The 11,548-nt window shown below is 42.2% G+C and overlaps 1 protein-coding gene across 6 annotated transcripts in view; it reads right to left on the reverse strand.

The window, feature by feature from the left end:
• The window catches only part of LOC118508284 (protein amalgam), a 55,486-nt gene extending 44,226 nt beyond the window's left edge, over nt 1-11,260 (reverse strand). For 3 of the 6 annotated variants that reach the window (XM_036047973.1, XM_036047929.1, XM_036047963.1), the window contains exons 1-2: nt 11,082-11,235; nt 9,657-9,972 (exon numbers count right to left, since the gene is read on the reverse strand). The gene's annotated coding sequence lies outside the window, so the exon portion shown is untranslated. Of the gene's footprint in view, nt 1-9,656; nt 9,973-10,414 lie in introns of all 6 variants that reach the window. The other 3 variants (XM_036047946.1, XM_036047937.1, XM_036047955.1) reach the window with 3 other exon arrangements.
• Nucleotides 11,261-11,548: the final 288 nt, after the last annotated feature.

The raw sequence follows: 11,548 nt of genomic DNA on the forward strand, positions 1-11,548 counted from the left end.
TTTAATGAGATGTTGGGAAGATCTTCTTCTTCCTTGGCACTATAACCTCGAGAGGTCTTGGCCTCCCATTTCTGGCTTTCTGTGACTAAATTTTACCCTTAGCAAAATGGTCAGCCCTACGTACGAGGAGGCGGTCTGGATGGGATTTGAACCCCGGCCCTGCCTTGTGAAGACAGGTGCCGCTGTCGCCTCGGCCACCGAACCGCCCCTAAGGAAGATCATCAGCATCCTTTCTCTGCATGTCGACGATTTGAATGGTCTCCGATCCATCAGCAGGATTGGATCAGTAAATCAATAATCAGCCGGCTGTCGGAAAGGACTTCACCGACGCATAACGCACTCCCAAACGCACACTCTCGCACACATCCACTGCCTTTGGATAATGCCATGATCCACAAAACAGTCTCCACGGATCGGGACCGAAAGTGAGTGAAATGAGCAGAACCGAATTTAATTAAGTGTATCCACAAGCAAAAAGGGGCGTAGATTGTCACCGGAGGTGACACCGGTAGCGTTTTTTTTTGTTTTGCTCTTCTGTTTGTTGTTGCCGACCCGTTCAATAACCTGGTTTGATGGATCGATTCACGCCATTTGCCGACTGCACCGCGAGCACCGGGCTGTTCGGTGAATTAGTGTGGCATGGCGGCGGTTCGAAACAATGGTACACCGGGTGCACATGGAAATGAGTTTTCGACCTCAGTTCGGTGCAAGGAGGGCACAAGTGTTTCCGGGATTCCGGGATACCTCTTAATGGGCCAACCGGGCGGTACGGATGGTACGAAAAATTATTAATTATCGCTCAAGTGGACGACAGTGGATGGTTTCGTGATCGTGATCAGCAGATCAACAGCAGTTTGCGTTGCTTAACCTGCTGTTGTATTCAACCTCTATGTGTGTGTTTTTTGGGAATATTTTGCTCTGTTTAAAAAAAAAATAAAAAAATAAAAATCCGAAAATAAATGATTTCCTCCAGACCTACACAAGTCATTCGGTTCCTCACAATAACTTCAATCATAAATTGAATTAAACCACAAACACTCTTGGAGGTTCAAAATCTGTTTTTATTTGAAAAATCGGGATCACGAGATGATTGTAGATTCGGTACAGTACACAGGTGTGTGCAGGTGATTGATAGGTTCAATTAACTGCAACCAGATTTGGAGACGGTTTTGGTAGTGGCCTTTGGTGGCGTACGATAACTTGACACTCACCGACAGAGTCTTTTTCCTTCAAATTTCAATTTTTTTGCTCTCTCAATGTAAAGCTAGTATTGACCAAATAGGACTAGTTGTGATGCAGTGAAAGGATGCAATTATTCCATTGAACATTTTGCACGGTCAAATATTGCACCTCTGAGCATTGGCGAATAATGGATGATTTTCCTTTTTTTAGCGGTTCATGTAAGGCATTCATTATTTTATGAATAAGTTAGCCGGTTTGTTTTAAATTGCTTTGCTTATAAACAATTTGAGATATAACTCAAAGAACTTGCAAGTATTATCATTTTTTGGTCATTTTAGTTTTGAGGTGGTCCGGTGGCCGAGGCGATAGGGGCGCCGGTCTTCACACGGCCGGACCGGGGTTCAAATCCCATCCAGACCGCCTCCCCGTACGCAGGGCTGGCTACTTTGCTACGGGTAAAATTAAGTCATAGAAAGCCAGAACTGGCAGGCCGAGACCTCTCGAGGTTGTAGTGCCAAGGAAGAAGAAGAAGGTGATTTTTAACAAAATTGAAAAGGTCTTAATTTATGACCATTTCCGTCTCAAGTTTTATTGAGAACATAATTCAAAATTAGATGAGATTGTTTTGAGATGGGATTGCGTGTTTGTTAAGAATAAATTATTCGCTTTGAATTAATGGGAGAGAATTATTGTACGAAAAGCGAAGTTAATTATTGGACAATCTCAACAAAAAGAGTCAACAGCCAGAGTGAGGAAAACATGTTAATTGAATTGATTTGATTGATGTTATAATAATAACTTCAAACCAATTATTGAAGTGCTCGTTCATTACATTTTAAACACATCTACTCTTTCAAAATAATTTCACCAATCAAACTTAATTATCGTGTAAATTTTATGATTTTACACGGCTGGGCCTAAAGAAATCATAAACAACCATGCGTCTCCATTGCCGTATCAAGGTAAGCTACCATGCGTCCCCATTTTAATGAAGCATACGTTTGATATTCCTTCCATGCTTATTTAATAAAACGCCAGGTGTTTCTATCGACTCACAAAGTACTAGGCGCCTACATCGAATAATCCGCGCCTACATCAAATAATAAGTAAACTACTAGGCGCCCCCATCGATTAATGAAACACCATGCGCCTGCATTATGTTTCTAAAATTTTAAAAATTTTTTTCTTGTGGTTTATAATTGTTAATGTATCGCATCATAATAAATAAATTCTATTCATTCAATTCTTTCTGTACCCGTTAAATATAAACAGATTAAAAAATACTGCTGCTTTCACAACAATACGCTTTGAACTCGACAGTCACTGGTCGTTCGTTTCACATGCGAGTGTTCGCGCCCGCTCACTTTGTGCGAAACATTCGATCATCATGATGTTTAATTACACTTCCCGAGTGCTTCCTTCGTGGGTGCATGTAAACGAACCAACCATCGCACCCTACCCTTCCCACACGTTCGTACCGAGAATGGAAATCATTTCCTATTGCGCATACCTTCGCTGTGTACCGCTGTTGTACCAGCGGTGCGAATGAGCGGATACAGCTGATAACGCTGTAATTAGCTACGGTAGCTTCACTGGTAAGCTGGCCGATCGGTACGGGACGAACGATACGCGTAACATGGAGCGCACCAACCAGTGACGGTTCAGGAATGTTCATCGAACGGACGTGACTGGTGTCTTCGGTGAGGGTGACGTAGCACGGAAAACTCACCCACACACACGTGGACTACCGGTGAAACCGGCTACGCCAAATCGTGTCCTTCGGGTTAAATGCGATCCACCATTTCTTACGTGAGTGGAGACGGCAATCAATTTGCGTGCATGAAATAATTTGTATTTGTAATTTATAGTACGACCGATTGGTTTTATTTTCCTTCGGTCGATTTTATACGGTGGCTCGTTCGGCGGCAGCAGCAGCCTTACTACCGGATTCCACCACGGCTACTTCACGGATGACTGGGCCACGTTTTGTTGTTTTCGCCGAGGTTGAGTCTGCTTTTTCCAGACAGAGTAAATATGCGCTCGCAGGCAGTTACCTGACCTGGTCCCGGGGCGGGTACGTAAATAAGCTTGTTTCACGGTTTGATGTTCGATGCTGGCCCGCTAGCGTGTGGACACGGGTGGCACAAACGGGTATGCCATCCCGGCCATCAACGGGACAAGAACCTCCGATCGATTAGTTTGGTTAGGCTGGCATTGACAACAGGCACGCCATTCCGGGCACACACACACATACACTGCACTACGGTATTGTTTATCGATTGTAGGGGCTTTTGAAGTGGTTGGAAGGGATGCGATGAGATTGAGACGTCAGAAGGGAGCCACAAAGTCATCGAAACGGTTAACAATAAGGATCGCGCAACGGAAAATCGCCATAAGCCCATTATTGGCAACGATGAAAGGAAAACTGTGTGCTCTCAAGTTTACTCGATGGACGTAATCTTTTCTTGGGTTAAGTTTACACATTTACACTTAGCACTACTAAGAGACACTGAACACACATTCCTCAACAGCAAGGACTGATTATCTGATTGTATGGCAACAAAAAGTCTAGCGTATGGTCAGCATGACCAAGCAAGCCGTTGAACCAGAATTGTAGTCGTGTCAAAAAATGTGAGGATCTTTGGAGAACGTTCAGATTTTTGGTCAGTTATCATTAGCTTCTCTTGGTGAACGCATACTTATCATGTATTCTTCAGTAAAGTTAGGTGTATCTATTTATATTTGGAACGAAGTATTACACTAGTAGATGCTTATAATTCTTGATGTAAGGAATCATATGAGTAATAATATTAGAAATCTTGCAAAGGTCCTATATCAAGTCCTTTCAAGCTCTAACAAATCTAAAGATTTATTTATACTCGAGGTTTGCCGTTCAGAACAGCAATTTTCGATTAATTGTCAATTGATCTAACGGCCAAGGTGATAGCGGCACCAGTCTTCTCACAGCTAGATTGGATATCAAATTCCATCAGAATGTCTTTTTCATAGGAAGATTGACTCTCTGGCTACGAGTATTAAGTCAGAAAGGATTGACCTTTGGTTTTGTGGTAAGTCATATAGAGCCGATGCAACGAGATAGAGCCAATAAGAAGAAGTAGAGAAAGAAGCGGTTTTTTGTTATGATAAATACGATCGAATCACAACCCTCACATTCGCTTTAAAATTTTGATTTTATTTTGTAAGAGTTGGACCTGGTCTCTCAGACTTCTGTTTCAAGATGACCAAGAAAATAAACCCTAGCGTAGAGCTAAACACGAAACTAACAATTCATTTTTTTCTCCTAGAACAAACTTTCTTCCTACAAAACACCAACACCTGTTTCTGCTTTGCAAAGCAGAATACCCCTCTTGTTTAAAGTAAGCTTGTTTGTTTTTCATAAATATTGCAAAACGCCTGTTGGGTGAACTTTTATCGGCTCATTACACCAGAACCTAGGCAGCCGGTTATAATCCCGCTTCTCAGCTAAATGAAACACACCTTCGCTGCCGTAGGCCAACGTAAAACCCGGTCCCGAACGAAAACGATGGGGCGAAAACCTCCAAAAGCAAGAGTGCGGAGTGAGATCGAGAAGTGAGAAATTATTCATAAGTGACAAACCTCGGGCCATTTTCTTCCACCCTCCCTTCTCCCACCCCCCCCACCCTCTTCCCCTTCCTCCTCTGGGCCCGTGTGGGAAAGCTCGCGCGTCAAACCACAGCACGACAGTCGACAGACGACAGACGACGAACGGAAGGGCCGGAACTCGATAAACTAATTATGAAGCATTTAACGAGCATTTCCGCACCCCCACTACGCCTTTGGTATGCTTTCACCGTGGGAAAACTCTTCATCGTGCGTGCGTGCCGTCGGTCGGTCGGTCGGTTTGGAGAAATCATCAACAAATTCATTCAAACGAGAAGTAGACAGAGAGGGAAAGAGAGAGAGACAGCGAGCGAGAGTGAGCTGGAAGCCGACGCTCGACAGCAAAGGATTAAAGCAGGCCGATGGTGGTGTGATGACGTGTTTGAGGTTAGAAAATGATCAAGTGAAGTGATTTCCGGCTCTTGGGCAGGGTTCGTCGGAATCGAAAAAAAAAGAGAGGAAATAATAATGACGATGGTGATGGTGACCGTTTTCAATTATCACAAAATCAAATACGTCTATGACTCATAACGGCATGTGGGTGGGCATGTTCTCGGTGGAGGTGAAAGGCGGGGATTTGCATTCCCTTCTACTCTACCTCCAATCGGTACAAGGGTAAACCGATTAGCATAGCGACAAGGCGATTTCATTGCCCTTGTCGCAAGTTTTCATGTTTTCCCGCGGATGTGTAGCTAGAGTTTGTGCTCCGGTACCAGGTACGTGAGAGTTCTAAAACTAACCCCCTTTACTTCTTCGCTCCCTCCACCCCTTCCCATCCCTCGGTTCCCGTACAAAAGCTCAACACTTTCCACTGTTTGTTTTCTTTCGCCGACAGCTCGCCCGCTTTTGTGCTCGAGCGCTGCACCGGGTGCCGGAAGGGAGGCAGGTTCGATTTGGATCGCTCTCGTGTGTCCTAGTGAGCGCTTGTGACCCCTCTGAAACGGTACAGGGTGGCACAGGTGTATTTTGATGTTTGATTTGCACTGATTTATAGCGCTTTGATTATCGCCATGTCTAGCGGTTTCCGGTGCATCGACATCGCACCGAAACCCCCTCGTGCAGCGCCATTTGCCTTACTCAACAGTCTCAATAGAGTTGCGGCGAGGGGGGTGGGGGGGTGGGATACATAGGTGAGGAGGAAGGATTGGGGTTGTTGAGAGGGATTTATATTCTACTCCCTACCCAAAACTGTCCTCAACCCATTTGCTCCCCTATTGTTGTCGGTGTATTGGAACACAATCCGATTCACGGCTCGGTGTGTGCGTGGTTGTTGCATGATGTTGTGTGCATCGAAAGGGGGATGAATATTTAGGGTGCCTGCCTGCAAGCCGATGCAAATGGGCATCTGGGTGCAGTGGGTTTTAGTGGTGAGCGAGCGTTTGGGAGCGTGTTTTGGGCACACGGGTGGATTTAACTAGCCTGCCACACCTGCCGCCATTGTGGGGGGACGGAGTTTCCCTTCCTTTCCCTTTCACTCCTCCCTTGCCCCCCCCCCCCCCAAACCGGAGCACCGGGGTTGTTGTTTATCGAGCTGTATCAAATAATTTTGTGGTCGACAAGTACTGCTTCAAATCGTTTGATCCCTTTCGCACCGGTGCCGACGATCGATCCCAACCTCCCCGGCATTTGGGGTGCCTGGATGATGGTGGATTTCGGATTCAATTAGCTGAACGCTCACACACACACACACACGCGCGTGGAGTCGGATGGGGTTCAAATGCATATCCCGCACCACTTATTTCCGTCCGGCGGCGGCATTTGCTTTAAGGTTTTTGGCGCGTTTGGTTGGACGGGTATGAACTTGAACTCAAAACGCCGTTTGACCGGCGTGGACCCGGCCCGTGTGTTTGTTCATTAAGAAAGTCTCCGGTGACTTGAGGTGTTGGGTGGGCCTCCCTCGAAGGGTTGTGGTGAGCGTCTGTGGCCAAGCACCCCAAGACGCAACTGATTGCAACCGATTGTAATCGAACGCTTCGATGAGTGAGGAGATTCGAGAGTTTAAGCGGAGATTAAGGTTAGTTGTGTTTTTGCTTATAATTTTGATAAATCGCATTTAACAGGAAACTACGAAAATCTGGCTGACCGAGTTTAAAACTATAGCCTTTAACACTTCTATTAGGCATAACCGCATCAAGCGTTGAAAATAAGTTGGAAAGTGTAAGGAGGAAACACAATTTTTTATAAAAGTTTATGTTAAAGGCAACAATCCATATAATAGAGTTGTTCAATCACTTAGGGGAATGTTTGAAATGGGTATTGGAATATTGTAAGCCTATGATGGAATTTTGCAATCATATAATGGAATATTGCATTTAGTGAGGAAAAAATGGCAAAAGGACAATTGAGTTCTGCAATCAGATATGGATAAAGCAGGGTGGTATTTTATTTATAATTCCAGTATTACGGCATGACGCCGTATTGTCAACACCGCATGTGTTGACGATTACAAATTCACAAATATTAACAAGGCATTTCCTCCCCAAAGCAGGGTGGTAGTTCAATAAAAAAATTCCTAATAATTTTTTCATCTCTCTCTCTCCCTTTCTTTCTTTCTCGCATCTTGACTGACCTCTGAGGTCATGTTTGCCATATCTGGCTTACTAAACTTAAAGAGTACCACTTAATTGGAAGAGTCATTCCTCACTACGGGCGAACGATCCGCTTGGGATTTGAACCTCGGTCCTGTCTTATGACCGCCGCTGTCGCATCAATCCCGTTGGAATGTAACTGATACGACATGGCAATGTAAACAAACGATTCAATAACATTTGACAATTTTACATTCAAACAGCGTTGAACGATAGGCTCTACAACAAAATCGCGTTGCAAATTTCGCCTAAATGTATGCAACATTCTATGATGTGAATGATTTTATCCATGATTGTAAAGCTTTTGCGTGATTCAAACGTTTCTTTGCATGGTTTGATAGCTTGGATACTTTGGAAAGCTTCATCGAACTTATTAGCTTCAAATATACTTAAATTTCAACATTGATAATATTGCTACAAATATAAGTATGCTTTACACGACAAGATCCTAGGTAAAATTGCAAAACTATGGAGAAATTTAAATTTACCGGGTGTCCGAAAGGATTTCTTGGAGATGTTGTGAATATTTTTGATTTCGTCCCACAGTTTTTTAACGTTTTTTTGTAGTAGTTTTGATTTAATAATACCTACTATTTTGCATTTCAGAAAGTTTTTAAACCCATTTTTGTGTCGCAACAAAAGTTTTTCTCCTTTTTTTTTGTTCGAGTTTTAGCTTAACAAGCAGGAACATTGTTGCCTATTAGGGAAAATATTATAAGTGAGGTTTACATTATTCAAAAATTATGAACAGAGTGGGATGAACATTTTATTCTCGTTAACTCACTCGATTCTTATTTTTATACATTTTCTTGTTTTATGGTAAAAAACACTTTGAAATATTTTATGAGGAATTAAAACACATAAAAATAAACGCATCTTCTTCTTGCTTGGCACAACAACCTCGAGAGGTATCCTGCCTGCCAGTTCTGGCTTTCTGTGACTTAATTTTACCCGTAGTAAAATGGTCAGCCCTGCTTAAGGGGAGGCGGTTTGGATGGGATTTGAACCCCAGTCCTGCCGTGTGAAGATTGGCGCCGTTATCGCATATGCCACCTGAATACCAAAATAAAAATGCTTGGTAAAATAAAATTCAAATATTATTACTGGGAATTGGGAATTAAAACATCGAATTACGCTTTATTCATTGAATTTTAAAACGAATGATGAACCCGTGCATTAAAGCCAGGCTGTCTTTAACGAAGAAAAAAATTCCCTCCAATAAAGCATGATATATTATTGTCTACAAATTTAAATTGCCTATATGTGTAATTTCTCTTAATCATTCTTGGTTCAGTCTTTGCGTTTTTGAAAACAGTTGAACTGTGAAATTGAAAGCAAAATGGCAGATGGCCAATAACGAAAACCATTGCTTTCGAATCGTCAAACTTTCATTTAAATTTTATTTCTTGTTTTTTAAATATTTTATTATGGGAGTCGTGTAATAATTGAAAAACTTGAATCCAAATTGAATGAAACTCAATTCCCACCAAAAATAAAATATCGACAAGCATTGTGACGAGTTTATTGAAATGTGTCATTAAAATTTAATTAATTAAATATCATTTACGAATAAATCGGTTATTGCTGCTGAGATAAATAAAGCCAAAAAGGACAGGAAATATGTTACTGCCAAATGATAAACGACTTATTTTATGATTCTACGAGCTCGAGATAATTTAAATAGTTTCAACTTCAAACAAAAAGTGGGCTAGATTTAAGAAATGGAAAAATATTGGATCGAACTGATTTTAGTCAACAAAGAAATGGTTTCAGTAATTCTAAACGAGAAGTGTGAAGAGTTGATTAAATTTATTCAAACAGCCGTTTTATTCACAACAAAAATATTTATTTTGATGTCCAATTGGTTAGCTTCAAAGTGTGTTTCGGGGTATAAAAATTAATTTTTCGAGCAATACGACTGTTAAATTTCTACTTATTTTCAATCGGTGAAGATTTCAATATAACTTCTCGTGTTATTACCTCATTCAGGCGAGTATCGAGAAATATACCAATAAAGAGCAATTCTCGATAAAGCTTATTAAAGTTTATTACACTCAAACTATGCATTTGCCTGAAATGCTTTAATCAAAATTCTTCTTAAACGCTTTCAATTTGTTCAACTCAATGTGCGCTTTGCCCTAGTAAAAAGTACTTCTACCCGTACCGAGAAAAGTAAACATTTTGCAGAAGAACATGAACCAATCAGCAGCGTTAGTGTCAGTAATCGTGAGTAGCTAAACTTACTGGACGTCTCATTCGCCGAGACAAGATCATCTCATGCAGCCTTGCATCATAGCAATGCAACCAGCGACGGTTTTTCTTGTTTTGATTGAAGATAAGCGGTTGATCGTGTCGGAAGGGCCGAACTGGGATGCTTAATGAGTCGCCCCAACTTAAGCAACGATCGTCCTATTAACATTCGTTTTCATAGTGATGCATAATGTTTTTTTTTTCACTGCACAGCTTTAAATTAACTTTAAACTCCTTTTCATGTGAGATGTTTTGAGATGAATCATCTCAAAGAAATAAATGATCTTGAGACAAATTTAATGTCTCTATTCTGTAGTTGAGAGATAAGAACGGTAAGAAGATAAGAGAATAACTGCCCATTTAAATTAACCAAGGTAGTTCATTCACCTTTTTAAGATAATCTTTGATAAAACAAATCGACTTTTTCCCTTTTTTATTAAATCTGCCTTAAAGTTGGCTTGAATAAAAAATCAAACAATATTTTAAAGTCAAAAAAAGTCATCAAGATTCAAATAATATTCTGTAGTTTTTCATAGTTAGCTTTAGGCTTCCACCATCTTCTCATTCCTCTAACTCCATGAATAACAGGAATCCATCCTTTAAATATGAAAACCAAACCGGAACCAATTCCGTACACCGTAGCGCAAGATGAATATGAACGGTGCCGTTCGCGCGTTCAAGAGACTTCAATCGAAGAACGAAAAGAAACCACCCAGAACGTTAGAGGCAGCTTTTCGGCAGGTTTCACGTACGTTTTGGGACGTCCGTTTCACACTCGCAGCTTACACTCACTTGTATGCTCTATTACACTTTCACCGGGCGCAAACTGTTACAAAAGCCGATGAACGATGGTGCAAAACTGCTTTGGTCGGTTACGATATCCTTTCCGGAACCTGGATGATCCACTGTTTATCACAACACAATCACTCTTCAATACACAGGAACACCTTTAGTGCAAAATGCAACACACTTGATGCACGATGTTCACACCGATGTTTCGGACGATAATGTTGTAGAGTCTTAGAGCTGCGATAGCCAACCGAATGGGTATATGGCTAGCAATGGCGTCTTTCCGCCATCTTGATAGTAGCGTTGAACGCGATTAGATTGCGTTGCAAACTTCTTGTGGGAGTCAACGCTGTCACGCATACGATTAGCGTTCGATACGAGCGTTTCAAACGAGTGACGATCTCCTGCACGGTATTTTTCTCATTAATGGAAGCTTTTAGTACATACTCAAGACTCGTAAGAGTCTTGATGTTTCAATAAGATTTTTCACCACTCTATAATCTCAGCGAATACTAGCTGTTGATCGTATTATGAAGAGCGGATCCTTTCCGATGACTTCAACTAGCGTCAAACTATAGGAAGTATCCGATCACACTCGATCATACATCTTCACCACACTCAGCTACTCACACACACGCGCACACTATTGCAATAACGCAATTAATCGGAAGCGGTTTAAGCCGTAGCAAGTACACATTCACGAACGGCACGCTAATGGGCGATCCTAGTTGCGATACGATACGGTACGACTAACACCAACCCTCTACACGACCGTTTGACAGTACAGCTGATGCGATACTGGAGCGCGCACGCACTGACATCTGCCAGCACAGGCTCCACTGCTCGTTCGCCTCGTTCGCTTAGTGTCGTTGTGTGTTTGTGGGTATGTGTGCAACTAGAGGGCGGTCGCGTCGAACGAAATCTGGTCCGCGCCAAGCTTCGGATTGTGCTGCTGTGTTTTCCCCACGCGTGGACCCGAACACGTATTCGGTAGCAAAACGGCACGAATGGATGAACCGAACGGACACCGAATGAACCGAACCGAAAGGATGAACGGTTGATGTTGCCTTTTGCTATGCACACTATGGGCAAGTGTG

This window comes from Anopheles stephensi, chromosome X (genome assembly GCF_013141755.1).
Source record: "Anopheles stephensi strain Indian chromosome X, UCI_ANSTEP_V1.0, whole genome shotgun sequence".
Lineage (NCBI taxonomy): Eukaryota > Metazoa > Arthropoda > Insecta > Diptera > Culicidae > Anopheles > Anopheles stephensi.